At 35.9% G+C, this 14,993-nt stretch overlaps 1 pseudogene; it reads right to left on the reverse strand.

The window, feature by feature from the left end:
* LOC128581047 (putative elongation factor 1-alpha-like 3) overlaps positions 1 to 3,328 on the reverse strand; it is a 35,832-nt pseudogene extending 32,504 nt beyond the window's left edge.
* Between the last annotated feature and the right edge of the window lie 11,665 nt (positions 3,329 to 14,993).

Here is a 14,993-nt window from a genome sequence, read left to right on the forward strand (position 1 = left end):
GTCACAGGTATGCTGGGCCAGTTGCTAGGGCCACCATGGTGCTGTGCACATAGATCCCAGGAGAATGATGGGTCAGCACAAGCCCCAGGTCCTTGGTCTCATGCTTAGTCACTTGGACTAGGGGCAGTACCAGGGGCTGCCTCAGTCCCTTGGACTTCGCATTTCCTGGAGTATAGGACATTGCCAGCTAGATTGCTGTGGTTCCTGACCACTACTGGGTCAAACCAATATTGTACCACTACAGTCCTTGATGTGGAGATGAAGCAGTCATAGAGACCTAGGGCAGGATGCAGTGTAGTGGGGGCTGGGCTCTCTAGATGGAAACATGACTCAGCTGCTTGGGCTCTTGGCACGTGTGGAGGAGCCAGTATGTGCTCCTTCTCTGAATTAATGCTGTGACACGAACTCCTGCCAGCTCAGAGGCAGTGAGCATTAAAGGTGTCTCCAGTGGCTATGATTGTAAGAGTTTGTGGTAGGAGTGTGGAAAACAGGTTCTCTTGCTTATTCTTTGCTCTCACTTGGGAGCCTCTCCCATCAAGTTCAAGCAAAGCCAGCTTGCTGATTTCTCTCTCTCTTTAAATACTTCAAATATTTCTTGTCATTTATCTGTTCTATCCAATGACCTCTTTCACTTTCTGTATTTGAAGTGCAATTATTTTCTGGCTATTTTGGGTCTTCTTTGTGTAGAGGCAAATGCCAGGTTCCTCTTGTCAGATATCTTGAAGCTGTTCCCAAGCACAACCTTCATATGCACTAAGAAACCAAAAAAAAAAAAAAAAAAATTGTGTGAATAGTTTTATTTTGATAATCACTTTATCATGATAGTCTAGAACAGAACTGTAATATCCAGAGGCATGCCTGTAGTAGGGGAGTGTGTGCGTGTGCGTGTGCACACACGTGTGTGTGTGTGTGAAGCAATAGGAATATAGTGTATTAGAATAAATTTACCAGGAATAATGGCTCACAGTTTGTAATCCTACCATTTTTGGAGGCTGAGGAGGATGAATCATTTGAGCTCAGGATTTCAAGACCACCCTCAGCAAGACTGAGACCCCATGTCTATTAAAGATATAAAACCACCTGGGTTTATATCTTCTGGCTAAGCCAAGAAGATCTCTTGAACCCAAGACATTGATGTTACAGTGAGCTGTGATTCTATGGCATTCTACCCAGTGCAACAGAGTGAGACTCTGTCAAAAAATAAAATAAAATAAAATAATTACAAGATGGATTTGGGACACACAAAATGAATATAAGAAGTAGTTAGAGATATCTAGAAGTCTAGTATTTGGGGAAAGATTTATTTATTAGAAATTATTCAGCAAATACCTGTTACATTCAAGCAACTTAGCTAGACATTGGGAATAAAATTGTGAGCAAAACATCTACAAAAAAACTTTACTATCATATGAAATAGTCAGATATTAACCAAAGAATCATGCAAATTAACACAAATGATTGGGAGATAATAAGAGAATTAGTAAGATGACTTAGTAAGATAACTCAGATTAATGAGAACAAAGAAAGGCTTCAAAGGAAGCATTTAAAAGTTTTTAGTGGGAGAAAGACTGGGTGGGATATATCCGTAATAAAAAGGTTAGCATAAGATGATGGTAAAATAAGACAGAGCATGAGGAGACATAACCCTATGGGTCTTGAACGTATGCTAAGATGCTTACCTCTAGAGCAATGAGACAAATTAAAGTTTTTCAATATGTATTCGATATTAGATGGCAAGGATTATATAACATTTTAAACACTGAAAATAGTTTCATTTTGGGTAGCTTATTATAGAGATTTCATTTGTCAGTCAACTACATCCAATTAGAAATTAAAAGTATGTACATTGTTGCATGTACTTGCTAGGAGAAATTAGTTACAGCATGGCCTTATTTTGAGAAATTTCGTTCTTCATAGTCATTAACAAGTTCTATGAAGAACAAAATGAACCTTAAAAAGAAGAAGAGAAGGGGAGGATGTAAGGGTAGAAAGAAATTCAACACAAGGATGTCCATAGGAGGACAAAAAACATGGTTTATAATGCTGTGGACACGTTGAGTATGATGAAGACTAAAAATGCCTGCTGGCCTCAAAAATAGGTGAAGTCATTAAGAGCTCTTTTAATGGTATTGTGTGGGACATATCCAGAATAAAAAAGAATACATAAACATGTTGAATAGTCAAGAAGTCTGGATGCAAAGCAAAGGAGAGAAATGGCAAAGACTAGAAGGTATTACAGGATTCTGATATTTTTGTATGTGTATGTGTTTTTAGGGAGAAATATGTGACATGCTTATATGTCAATTGGAAGGATATACTGAGAGAGAAAAGATAGGTTTACAAAATATACAACAACATAATCTGATTTAAAGTTTTAAGAGACTTGAGAATCATGGATTTATATCGGATTTATATCGGAGCCTGTCTGCCCATTTGAATCTCTTTGACCAGAATATCTGTGTATTCTAGAAGGAGTAGTGAGTAGAAATGTAGGATAAACAGGGTCAGGTTTAGAGTTTTGTGGCAGAGACAACAGAGGTATTAATGTGTAAAGATGACAAGGCTCAAGAAAAGGTAGTTCAGAAGTAGGTCTTTAGAGAGAAGGATGAGGTAGAGAGATCATTTTAGATCTTGGAGGACTAGATGACAATGGATGGTTAAATGTTGGAGGGCTTGTTGCAGTCACCAGCACAGTGAATTTCTAAGAAGTGACAGCAAAAGTTGCTAAATTTAAAAAATTCAGTGTTTATAAGGATTGGATTGTAAAGTAAAAATCAAATCACTGAAATGTCTTAAGATGAAGGCAGGTGTTTGGAGCAGAAATGAAAACTGTGGATGAGATTCTAAAGCCCCCAGTGTATATTGGGGAGGATGTTGGACCCCTTAAACTGATAAAATCTAAAGAAACTATATTTGAAATGGAAAGTGACATGGCCATGAATCGGTTACGAGCCCCAGTGAGCCTTGTGTTTTTCATCTGAAGAGTTATAATAGTATTTCTAGCAAAGGTGCTATGATTTGGATATGATTTGTTTAGCTATGCCAGGTCTCATATTGAAACCCCAAGGTTAGACATGGGACCTGGTGAGAGGGATTTGAATTGTGGGAGTGGATGCCCCATGAATGGCTTGGTGACCTTCCAGTGACACTGAATGAGTTCTCACCCTTTTAGTTCATGCAGGAGCTTGTTGCTGGACAGAGCCTGGTCACTCTCTGCTCTCTTTTTGGCTTTCTGCCTCTCCATGTGGTATCTGCCCACAGAGCTCCTCTTTGCATTCTGCCTTGATTGGAAGCTCCCTGAATCCTTCACCAGAGCAGATGATGGCATCATGCTTTTTGTACAGCCCATAGAATTATAAGCCAAATAAACTTCTTTTCTTCATAAATTACCCAGTCTCAGGTATTTGTATACAGCAATTAAAAAATGGACTAAGACAACAAGGTCATTGTACATTGCTTATATACTATGCGTGATATATATGTGCTCAAACAAAAACAAAAACAAAAAAACCGTAGTTGTCTTTACTTCCACTGTTTGTTAAGCAATGTGAAGTTACTAATACTAAGAATGCATCAAGTTTAGTCAACAGTGGCTATCCTGAGGCTGACATCTGGCTATAGCCAAGGAAAGACACTTGCTATGTTCGTGCATGGTTCTGTGATAATCAGATGCTCAGTCTGAGACCCCAACTGTTCCCTCTGACCACACAGAAAAATCATCACTGGTGAGTGATGTCTCAGTGTATCAATGGGTCAAAGAACATTTCTCTTACCTTGTTAGGCAAATGTGTGGGTACTTGGACATTGCCGTGATTTGAAGAAAACTAGCCACATATTGCTACAGAAACTCCAATTGCCAGGATGGCTAACCAAAGTTCATGTCTCCCAGGGATCCAGAAAGAGAAAGTGTGTGCCTCAGCATCTGGGAAGATGTTTCTGATGTGAGCTCATGTCTCAAGGAAACTGATCAAGTTCAAAACAAACAGCATTTTATAGGCCAACTGAATTTTTCATCAGGAGAGAGAAATCAGCAGGGAGGAAGCCTTGAAAATGTTGTGCCTGACACAAGCCAAGTAGTGAAAAGTTTGCTAATATAAAGAATGGAAGAAGTGTGTGCATAGAAAAACAGGAAATTTGAGGATTAAAAATTTTTACTGCAAGTCAGAAATATGTCTGCATAGATTTTATCGGACCATGAGCAAGATTATTTTGCATTTTTCTAATGCATTAGGCAATCTCATCAGGAATCCCCTCATGTAATTTAGCCTTAACATTTCTTAAGTCACATTTTCTATCTCTGAAAGTCATCTCTACTGTGTAAACTGGTCATGCTTAATTGTCCACAAAACACATTAATGACAACTGGGCTAATTAGGTATTTTTTGGCTCTTACCACAAAGTTATTACTTTAAATCATGAGATGGGATGGGAGTTTACGTTCTCAAACCAGAAAGATTGACTAGGCAGGGTGATTCTAAAGAAGCACTTAGCCCTAAATCTTGTCTCATAAAATAGTTCCAGAAAAATTTTCGAAATTTTATTTACTGAAAGATTAGCAGAGCTATTTAGCCTTATGGATAATTGGGTTTAGAAGAAAGGAAAAAAGAAAAATATAAATAACTAAGGTAATACTTCCAATATTTATAGGAATATTTTTGATACGTAACAGAGTATAGGAAGAAAAATAAAATTAAAGTACAGGAGATGATTTTATCCCATATCCTAGAAAAGTCTAGTAAATTATCTTCCTGACATAGAAATTTGTGGAAGAGATAACTTCATGTCATCCAAATAAAAATATAAACCAGTGTATAGAAAACTGTAATTATGGAAATTTATGAGAAGTAAGAAAGAATGAGAAAGAATGAATCAGAATAAATTCACAGTATAATTACTTTGGAGAGGTTGTGTCTTGAAAGGTGAGAGAAAAAGGGAGCCTAGATAGGTTAGAAGATCAGAGAAGAAAGAATTAATTGGTAAATTAACATTTTATTTTTCCTTACAAGAGTTATATCCTTTTTTTCTTTTTTTGAGACAGAGCCTCAAGCTGTGGCCCTGGGTAGAGATCTGTGGTGTCATATAGCTCACAGCAACCTCCAACTTCTGGGCTTAAGCAATTCTCTTGCCTCAGCCTCCCAAGTAGCTGGGACTACAGGCACCTGCCACAACACCCAGCTGTGTTTTGGTTATAGTTGTCATTGCTGTTTGACAAGCCCAGGCTGGATTAGAACCCGCCAGCCATGGTGTATGTGGCTGATGCCTTAGCCACTTGAGCTACATATCTTTTTCTTAATCCAAACTATTACTATTATGGAAAGGTTTTCCTTTTGGCTTTCTTGGTAATGCAGAAAATGAAGTGCATAAAGGAGAAAGAAAATAACAGCAGAGTTCTGCCACAGAGACCAGCAATGGAAAATCAGTTGGGTTGAGGGGATAAAGTTTCATCTCGGCCACAGACCAATAGTTGGTGAGATAGAGTACTAGTACAAATGTTTCTACAAAAGTCAATTTCCAACTGACACTTTTATTTCTCTTTGTCCAAGGTATACCACATTTTGCAATGGGAGTCTTTTTGAAATAAACAAAACAAAAAGATTTGAAAGATTGTAAAAACTGTATAACATTGCCAAAATGGTCATAGAACAGCATTGCTAACCAGGCAGTGTAGGAGAATTTCATCAGTGATCAAAGAAACAGTGTTCTAGACATTTATAAGACATTTTTTGCTAAAATCATATTTTTAGGAAGATTAAATCTTATAGGCTACATTTTAATTTCATTGAATAAACTCATATATTTATGTTTAGTGAGTGAAAATAACTAGAAATAAAATACAAAGTCAATGGTATGACATTATATGTGTGTATATAAACATATACACATATATAATTTTTATTTCCTTTTAGAAAATTTGTTTTTGATAATTTTTTCTGTGAATCTTTCCAAGTTTTGAAGTAGTATTTCACATGTTCTATTAATAATTTCTTTGGCTCTTATTCTGTTTCAGTCATGTTGGCCTCAGGAAAGCATGCACCCAGCAACCATAGCTTCAGGGATGGTTGTCCACTTGAATACTAATATCTTTTCCTACTCAGATCAGATCTGATACAAATGAGAGTATATCACCCCATGTTGGTTTGTTGTGTGAATTGATATTCTTTTTTTATGTGGATTGTTGAATTAATTTCAATTGAACCTACTTTGCTCTGACAGTCCAATTGTAGGATGAAGCCAAAGTAGCAAATGTTGTTTGCTGTAATTCTCTTTGTATCATGTAGGATGTAAAAATATGAATAACCTAGAAAGAATTGCTCCTGAATTTTATATCAAATTCTGTTTCTATTTACAAAGTTGCCGTATAATACCTTGCATTTTTATCTTGTTCTTGCTATGTGGAATCTTGAGAGTTGTGGAGCCAAATAAACGTAAGGAGAATTATTACAAGAAAATAGGGTGATGATTCTTGTTCTGAAAGGCTCAGATAATAGAAATTATATAGTAGGTTTTCCTCTGATCCGTGCATGCCTGTGTCATTACTAAGATGAGGAATCGTGTTTGCCTACTCTCTTTGCCAGCTGTCCATGATATCTGGGAAAAACACGTGGTATGTAGTCCAGAAAGATTTTTCTCAATCAATTCTCAATAATTATACAGTTAACAATGACAATAACAAATGTTTATTGAGAACCTAAGAAGTGCTAAGAACTAACTATTCTAGATTTGGGGTGTACACTAATGCACATAGATACCACCTGCTTATGTAGCATACAATATGTGGTTAGTATAAATTAACTCTATATTCTAGTATATTGTCTTGTGTTATTTTGGTTTGGTGTGATTGTGTACTATATTTTAGCACATCTTTTTGAAAAATTCAATGAGACATTTAGAAAACACATATTGATTTATCTATTGTTATTTTAATCCAAAATTTCTCTTTTAAATCCTGTCATAAGCATTTTATTCCATGTAGTTTTTGTCCCATATGGCAAATGACAATAAAAAACGGTTGCAGGGATACAATTTTTCTGGTTTTCCCCCTTCTTTCTGCTCTTGAACATAATTTTACAATAACTTAGGATTTAACAATTTATATTGGCATTTAAGTTAAAGCAGTGGTTCTCAACCTTCCTAATGCTGTGACCCTTTAATACAGTTCCTCATGTTGTGGTGACCCCCAACCATAAAATTATTTTTGTTGCTATTTCATAACTGTAATTTTGCTACTATTATGAATAGTAATGCAAATATCTGATATGCAGGATGGTCTTAGGCAACCCCTGTGAAAAGGTTGTCCAATCCCCAAAGGGGTCACAACCCACAGGTTGAGAACTGCTGAGTTAGAGAAAGAGTATTAGTAGTAAATATGTGGGATAAAAATTTTAAACATTTTATAGTTGCTTTATGCTTATATATTTCAATTTTTGGATATAAATTGAAATTACTTTGAACTCCCATACTTAGATTTTATTTTTGAGCCTGACAGTTACCTACTCTGTGCCGACATCTAACTTCTACTAAACTATAAGTCTTATTTAGGCCCAAAGCCTTTTATTTAAATATGCTATAATTATATTTGAGGCCAATTGTGCAGCCAGCAAAACATTTCATTGTTGGAGCTTTGATTTTAATCTGACTATTTCTAAAAGCTTACACTTTTTAATACCTAGATCCCTAAAGATTTTAATTTGCTATTGAGAACCTAAGTGTTATTGCATTTTTTTTAAATGCTTCTTTTGTAAATTATACAGCACTATGTGTGGCATAAGAGTTTTAAAAAAAATATCTTTTTTCCCCACTTTGTGGAGGCTGTGTCTGTGCCATTAAAGTATTTTATTTATATCCTAGTTGATTACAAAGTGTTTGGAGATGAGCAAGATGGAAGTTGATAAAGCATCTGGAAATGGAAAATTCTCACAGTAGGTTCTGCTGACTTGATTGCTTCATTGCCATGGCAACATTCATTGGTCAGTATAGCCAGGTAATGAGATGGTTTAGTTCAATTAGGGCTTAAAATATCCTTCTACCATGGTGCATAAAATTTACAAAAGCCTTTGTCTAAAAATAGGTCACACTCTTCTTTTGACTTACAAGATAATTCTGTGTTCAATAGAGTGCATACACAAAGGTAAGTGAGCAAATCCATCTCTAGGTTCCTCCTTTTTTTGGTCCTTGAAAAAAGTGTAAATATGACTCTGAAATATGTCTCTGAAAAAAATAGAACCTCTTTCTGGATGTTAAAGACTGCTTTGATATCCGCTTTAACTTATGGATGGATTTGAAGGCTGTGTTTTTGCATATGTAAGAAGCTCAGGCATTATTTTTTTCTCATTTGGCATATGGAATCCTTATAGGTCACCATCTTATTCATCATCTTCATCGAACGTAGTCACAGGCCAGAAGTTGTAGGCATACAACAACTGTGTCTTTAGTCAATCTGTTCCAAGTGTTGGCAATAGCACAGGTGGCAGCTTTCATGCTAAATTTCTTTTAAAAATCTTCCACAAAGGGGCCTCTGTTCCCCGCTGCTAACACACTGTTCAAAAAAGTATTTTTATATTTACTTTTCATGGCAGGAAAGATACATTGGTCACATGGCTGAATAGCAGAGTCATTTAGGGTAAAGTACGTGACATCAACAATACATTTGATGAGATATTCAGCTGGAGCATAAGCAGTAGTCAACAAATAACAAAATCTTGCAATTATTATCCTATCAGATTCTCGGCAGTGAGCATGATCCACTGGTACAAAATATTCGTGAAATAAATTGGAAAAGATGTCCTTGGTAATCCATGCTTTTTTTTTTTAGCATAATAATGGACTGGTAAGAAATTTACTTCTTGAAAACAGCACAAAGACAAGCTTTTGCCTATTACAGCAAGTCTATACTTAAGCATGTCTGCTGCATTAGCACATCCCAGTACAGTTACCCTGTCCTTGGCATTCTTAATTCCTGTAGGACCTGTCTCATCAGCTGTAATTAGTGTCTTTCTGGGCCAATAACGCAGTGGTGTTTCATCAGCATTATAGACTTGTTCTGGTGTCAGATTTTCATCAACAACCTCAAAAAATTCATAAATGAATTTCTCTACTGCTTTGTGATCAGCAGATGCCTTATCACCACAAATTTTTAATGTCCTTTCTTAAATATTTCTGCAATCAGTCTGTTGAATATGCCTAGTTCATTTCAATTTTCAGTTCATTGTGATAGATTTCTCATGATAAACATACCATGAAGTGACAGGTATTTACTGTGACACTGATGGGTCCACATTTTCATATATGATCAAGATCTTCATTTTAGATTTGTGCAATATTTTTCTACTTTTCATTAACTTGCATGCATCATTTTTAGCATAGAACTTCAACATTTTATCCTTCTGTTTCTTTGGGTCATTGTGATGGACATAATATGTCCTGTCAATATGATGAACACACACCATACTCTTCTGTAAGATATTTTCATATTTATACCACTGCCTAGTTTCTGTAACAGCCTGACTCTCTGTAGGTTAGCAGAAATGCTTACCTTTTCTCTCATCACTGTTACTCATCGGAGTATCTACAGGCCTCTTGTCATTTGCAACAATATCGTTATGCACAGAGCAGAGAATAAGCAAAATAAATAAACAAACAAAACAAACATATAGCAACCAGTGCACAATGCATGTAGGACTTAGCCCCCTATGGAGCACCCTGGGGAATCTGCTGTTGTCAAGTCTGACCCGCACATGTGCCATTTTGTTAACTTTGGTGGCTGTGTCTGCCTGGGGAATGTGAGTGTGTGCAGAAAAGATCTATTGCAGCAAATGAGGGACTCGGAGGGTCTTTTTTCCCTTAAGGACAATGACTAAACTTGTGTGTTGTGCACTTGCATTATGACTGTAATCTGTCACATAAGATCAGGTGCAGAATTTCTGTACTGGTGTTATCATATCAGCATTCAAAAAGAAATACCAAAATTAGAGCAGAAATAAATGAAATTGAAAACAAAAGAATAATACAACAGATCAATAAATCAAAAAGCTGGTTTTTCGAAAAGGTCAATAAAATAGATAAACGTTTGGCCAACCTAAACAGGAAAAAAAGAGTAAAATCTCTAATCTCATCAATCAGAAATGACAAAGATGAAATAACAACAGACTCCTCAGAAATCCAAAAAATCCTTAATGAATATTACAAGAAACTTTATTCTCAGAAATATGAAAATCAAAAAGTTTCAGATTTTGAAACATTATGAATTTCAGATTTGGGGATTAAGAGGAATGCTCAATCTGTCTAATATCACAATCAACATACTGACATTGATACAGGCAAGATACAACATATTTCTATTTGCTGCAAAGATACCTCATGTTGTCCTTTTATTACATCCACTTCTTGCCCACTCTTCACTCCTTTCTTAATCCAGACAACCACTAATCCCTTCTCCATCCCTATACTATTGTCATTTTAGGAAAGCTATGTAAACGGAATCATATGAATGCAATTTGGGGGGATTTCTTTTTTGTTTTATTTGTTTTTTTTTACTACTGAGCATAATCCCCTGGAAAATTATTCAGGTTATTCATTCACCCATCAAAAGACATCTTTTTTCCTCCCCATTTGGGAATTGTTATGGATAATATTGCTGTAAACATCAACATACAGGATTCTGCACAAACATAAGTTTTTGTTGTTCTGGGATAAATGCCCAGGAATATAATTGCTGAGTCATGTGACAGTTACATATTTAGCTCTTTTTAAGAAACTGCCAAACTGTTTTTCACAATGGTTGTACCATTTTACATCGTTGCCAGTAACATATGATTCAGTCTTCCACATTCACACGAGTATTTGGTGTTGTCATCATTTTTTGTTGTTGTTGTTTTACTCATTCTGATAGATACGAATTGATAATTATTGTCAATTCAATATATATGTATATATTCCTAAGTGCTAATTATGAAGAATAAATTTTCATATGTTTATTTTCTATCTCTATATGCACTTTGATAAAATGTCTGTTAATCTATTTTGTCCATTTTCTAGCTAGAGTTTCTTTTTTATTATCTTACCTCAATAATTTCTCTTTTTACATATTCTAGATATTTGATACATGGTATATGCTATTTGAAAACATTTTTCCCCAATCTGTAGTTTGTATTTTCATCCTCTTAACAAGGTCTGATTTTAAAAATAATTTCTAGTTTTCATGTAGCCTGATTTATCATTTTTTCTTTTATCAGACTTTTAGTATCAAAACTGAATTTTTTTGTCTCATTTTAGATTTCAAAAAGTTTCTTCTTTGTTTTATTTCCCTAAATGATAAATCATTTTGTATTTTACATTGAAGATTGTAATATATTTTGAGTTAATTTTGTATAATGTCTAACATTTTTGTCATAATGTCAAGATTTTTTTTCCCTTGTGGATACCTCATTGATCAAATACAATTTGTTGAAAAAGTATATTTCTTCCATTGAATTGCTTTTATACCTTTGTTAAAATAATAGGGCATATTTGTATGGGTTCATCCCTGGGTTCTCTATTCTATTCCACTGACCTTTGTTTCTTTCCTTTTGCCAATACCATGATGTTTTCATTGTTGTTGCTATATCATTAGTCTTAGAAGTGCATACACTGGTTTATTCCATTTTATTCTTCCTTTTAAGTATTTTTCTATTTTAGTATATTTTTATTTCAATATAAAGTTTACAATAATTATGTTTATATCCATAAAAAAATCTTGCTGGAATTTTGATAGAAATTTTGTCAAACCTACGTATTGAATTGGAAAAAGTTGAAATCTTTAGTAAATTGAATCTTCCAGTCCATAAACACAGTATGTCTCTCACTTGATTTCTTAAATCAGTGTTTCACAGTTTTTAGCATAAAGATCTCTACGTTCTTTGTTAGACTCCTACTTCAGTGTTTCTCTCCTTTTTTGAATTGTTGTATATGCTGCTGCTTTTGTTGTTGTTTTGTTTTGTGTTGATACAGAATCTTCCTCTGTCACTTAGGTTAGAGTGCCATGGTCTCAGCCCACCTCACAGCAACCTCAAACTCTTGGGCTAAAGGGAATCTCCTGCCTCAATCATCTGAGTACGCACCACCAATATAGGTACGCACCACCAATGCCCAACTAATTTTTTCATTTTTTGAGGGAAGACAGGGTCTCATTTTGTTTAGGTTGGTCTTGAACTCCTGAACTCAAGAGACCCTCTTGCCTTGCAGCCACAGTGCTAGGATTACAGATGTGAGCCACTGCACAGGCCTGATGTTGGTTTTATTTTTTTCCAAGTTTTAGCAAGGAAGGGAAGTTTTATTGACAAAGAGAAAGATAAGTTTGTAGAGAAAGGACAAAGTATAGGCTTACAGAGAAAGACATGTTCCCCATAGACAGAAAATAGTTCCCCATTGTTGCACAAAGAAAAGAGCAAAGAGGCCCTGATATCGTATTCGTAATCTCAGTATCCATATTTTCCTTTGTAGTATATAGCTATATAATTGATTTTTATATTTCAATCTCTTATCTTGGGACTTTGCTGAACTCCTTGACTCATTCTACGAGGATTTTAGAAATGTCCTGGAACTACACAATCATGTCTTATGAAATAATGACATTTTTATTTCTACCTTTCTAGAAAGTATGCCTTTTTTGTTCTTCGCTTACTGCAGAAGCTAGTTCTTTTATTGTTACATTGTAGAAGCACAGTAAAAGTGGATATCCTTACCTTGCTCTCAAATTTAGATGGAAGTATTTAGTTTTCATTCATTTTTTTTAGACAGAGTTTCACTTTGTTGCCCCCGGTAGAGTGCTCTGCTATCATAGCTCACAGCAACCTCTAACTCTTAGGCTCAAGTGATTCTCTTAACTCAGCCTCCCAAGTGGCTGGGACTACAAGCACCCTCCACAATGCCTGGTTAATTTTTTAGAGACAGGTCTCACTCTAGTTCAGGCTAGTCTTGAACTCATGCGCTCAGGCTATCCACCTACCTTGGCCTCCCAAAGTTCTGGGATTACAGGTGTGAGCCACAGTTTTCATTCTTTTTTATAATTTTAATATCAATAATTTTAGTTCTGGGATTTTTGTATATAGTCTTAAGTTCAGAATTTTTTCCTCTATCTCATTTTGTGAATATTTTAAAAAATATGACTGTATATTGCATTATGTCAAATTAATATGTTCATATAATTTTCTTTTTTTGCAGTTTTTGGTCAGGGCCGGGTTTGAACCCTGCTACCTCCAGTATATGGGGCTGGCGCCTACTCCTTTGAGCCACAGGTGCTGCCCTATATAATATTTTTTATTTTCACTATTTAATATGGTTAATTATATTGATTGATTTTTTTTTTTTTTTCTTGAGACAAAGTCTCATTCCATCACCTTGTATAGAGTGCTGTGGCATCATCATAGCTCACAGCAACCTCAAAGCTTGGGCTCAATCCATCCTCTAGCCTCAGCCTTCTGAGTATCTGGGACGTCAGGTACACACCACAATGCCTGGCTAGTTTTTTCTTTTCATTTCTCCTCTCCTCTCCTCTTCTCTCCTCCTCTACCCTCCCCTCCTCTCCTCTCTTCTCCTTTCTTTTCCTCAGTGTCTCACTCTATTGCTCTTGGGTAGAGTGCTGTGATGTCACAGCTCACAGCAACCTCAAACTCCTGGGCTCAAGCGATCCTCTCACCTCAGCCTCCCAAGTATCTAGAACTACAGCTGCCCACCATGACCTGGCTAGTTTTTCCATTTTTAATAGAAATAGGGTTTTGCTCTTGCTCAGGCTGGTCACCAACTCCTGAGCTTAAGCAATTCACCTGCCTTGGCCTCCCAGAGTACTAAGCAATTCACCTGCCTTGGCCTCCCAGAGTACTAGGATTATAGTACTAGGATTACACTGCACCCAGCCTGATTTTTGAATATTAAACCAGCCTTACATCCCTACAACAAACTCCATTTGATTATATTATGTGTAAATATACATTAATATATACACATACATGTATGTATGTATATGTATATAGCTAAATTCTATGTGCCAATGTATTGTCAAGGATTTTTTGTCTCTATTTATGAGAAATAATTTTTCGGTAATTTTTAAACAGTCTTTGTATTGTTTGGGTATCAGGGTAATACTCGTTTTATAAAATGAATTGGGATATGTTCATGTGCTTATGTTTTATTGGAGATATTGGGGTAATTGTTGCTAATTCTTCTTTAAGTACTTAGTAGTATCCACTAGTGAAACCATCTGGGCTTAGAGATTTCTTTTTTGAAAGTTTTTAAATTATAAATTTAATTTTCTAATTGTTATGAGGTTATTCAAATGATTTATTAGGTGAGTCATGTTATTGTGCATCTCTGTGTGTGTGTTTTCTATGTGTTACAACTTTTTAAGTAGGGTATTTAAGTTAGGTTTTGTGTAGTCAGGGGTGGAACAGTAAGGGCTACTCAAAGCAAAACAGTGAAAAGATTAAGCTTATGATTCCCAGATCCCAAAGAGGATAGCAACATGACTCAGGAAGCAGAGAGCCATTTGGGACCTGCTCATTACATAGTGGATGGGGAGAAAGAGAAGAGAAGGGAAGGGAAGGGAAGGGAAGCAAGTAACACACAGCTCACATGGGTGTGTTCCTGCTGCTAAATTGAGCTGAGATAGATTTCACTTTGGGGAAGTGACATGGGCCACTTGATCTTGCATTTGGCATTTTCAATAGGAATCCATCAGAGACTACAAAGCGTGCATGTGTCCAAGTGTGTCCTGAGGGGAGACCCATTTCCCTGCCCTCTCCGAACCTATACCTCTCTGTGACCTATGCAGCTCTCACCAGAGTGGCTGCTGAATAGCTGGTACATAAAAAAATTTTGTGTTAGATTAGATAAAATTTCTCTGTTAGACCAGTTTTTAGGTGTTAGTTGGTAACCCAAAATTATGTTTTATAGTGATATACTCTAATTTGAGTGAAGGAGACTTCCTAGTTTTAGCTAATGTTTTGTTTAACCCTGGAATC

Source organism: Nycticebus coucang, chromosome 3 (assembly GCF_027406575.1).
Source record: "Nycticebus coucang isolate mNycCou1 chromosome 3, mNycCou1.pri, whole genome shotgun sequence".
In the NCBI taxonomy this organism is placed as follows: domain Eukaryota; kingdom Metazoa; phylum Chordata; class Mammalia; order Primates; family Lorisidae; genus Nycticebus; species Nycticebus coucang.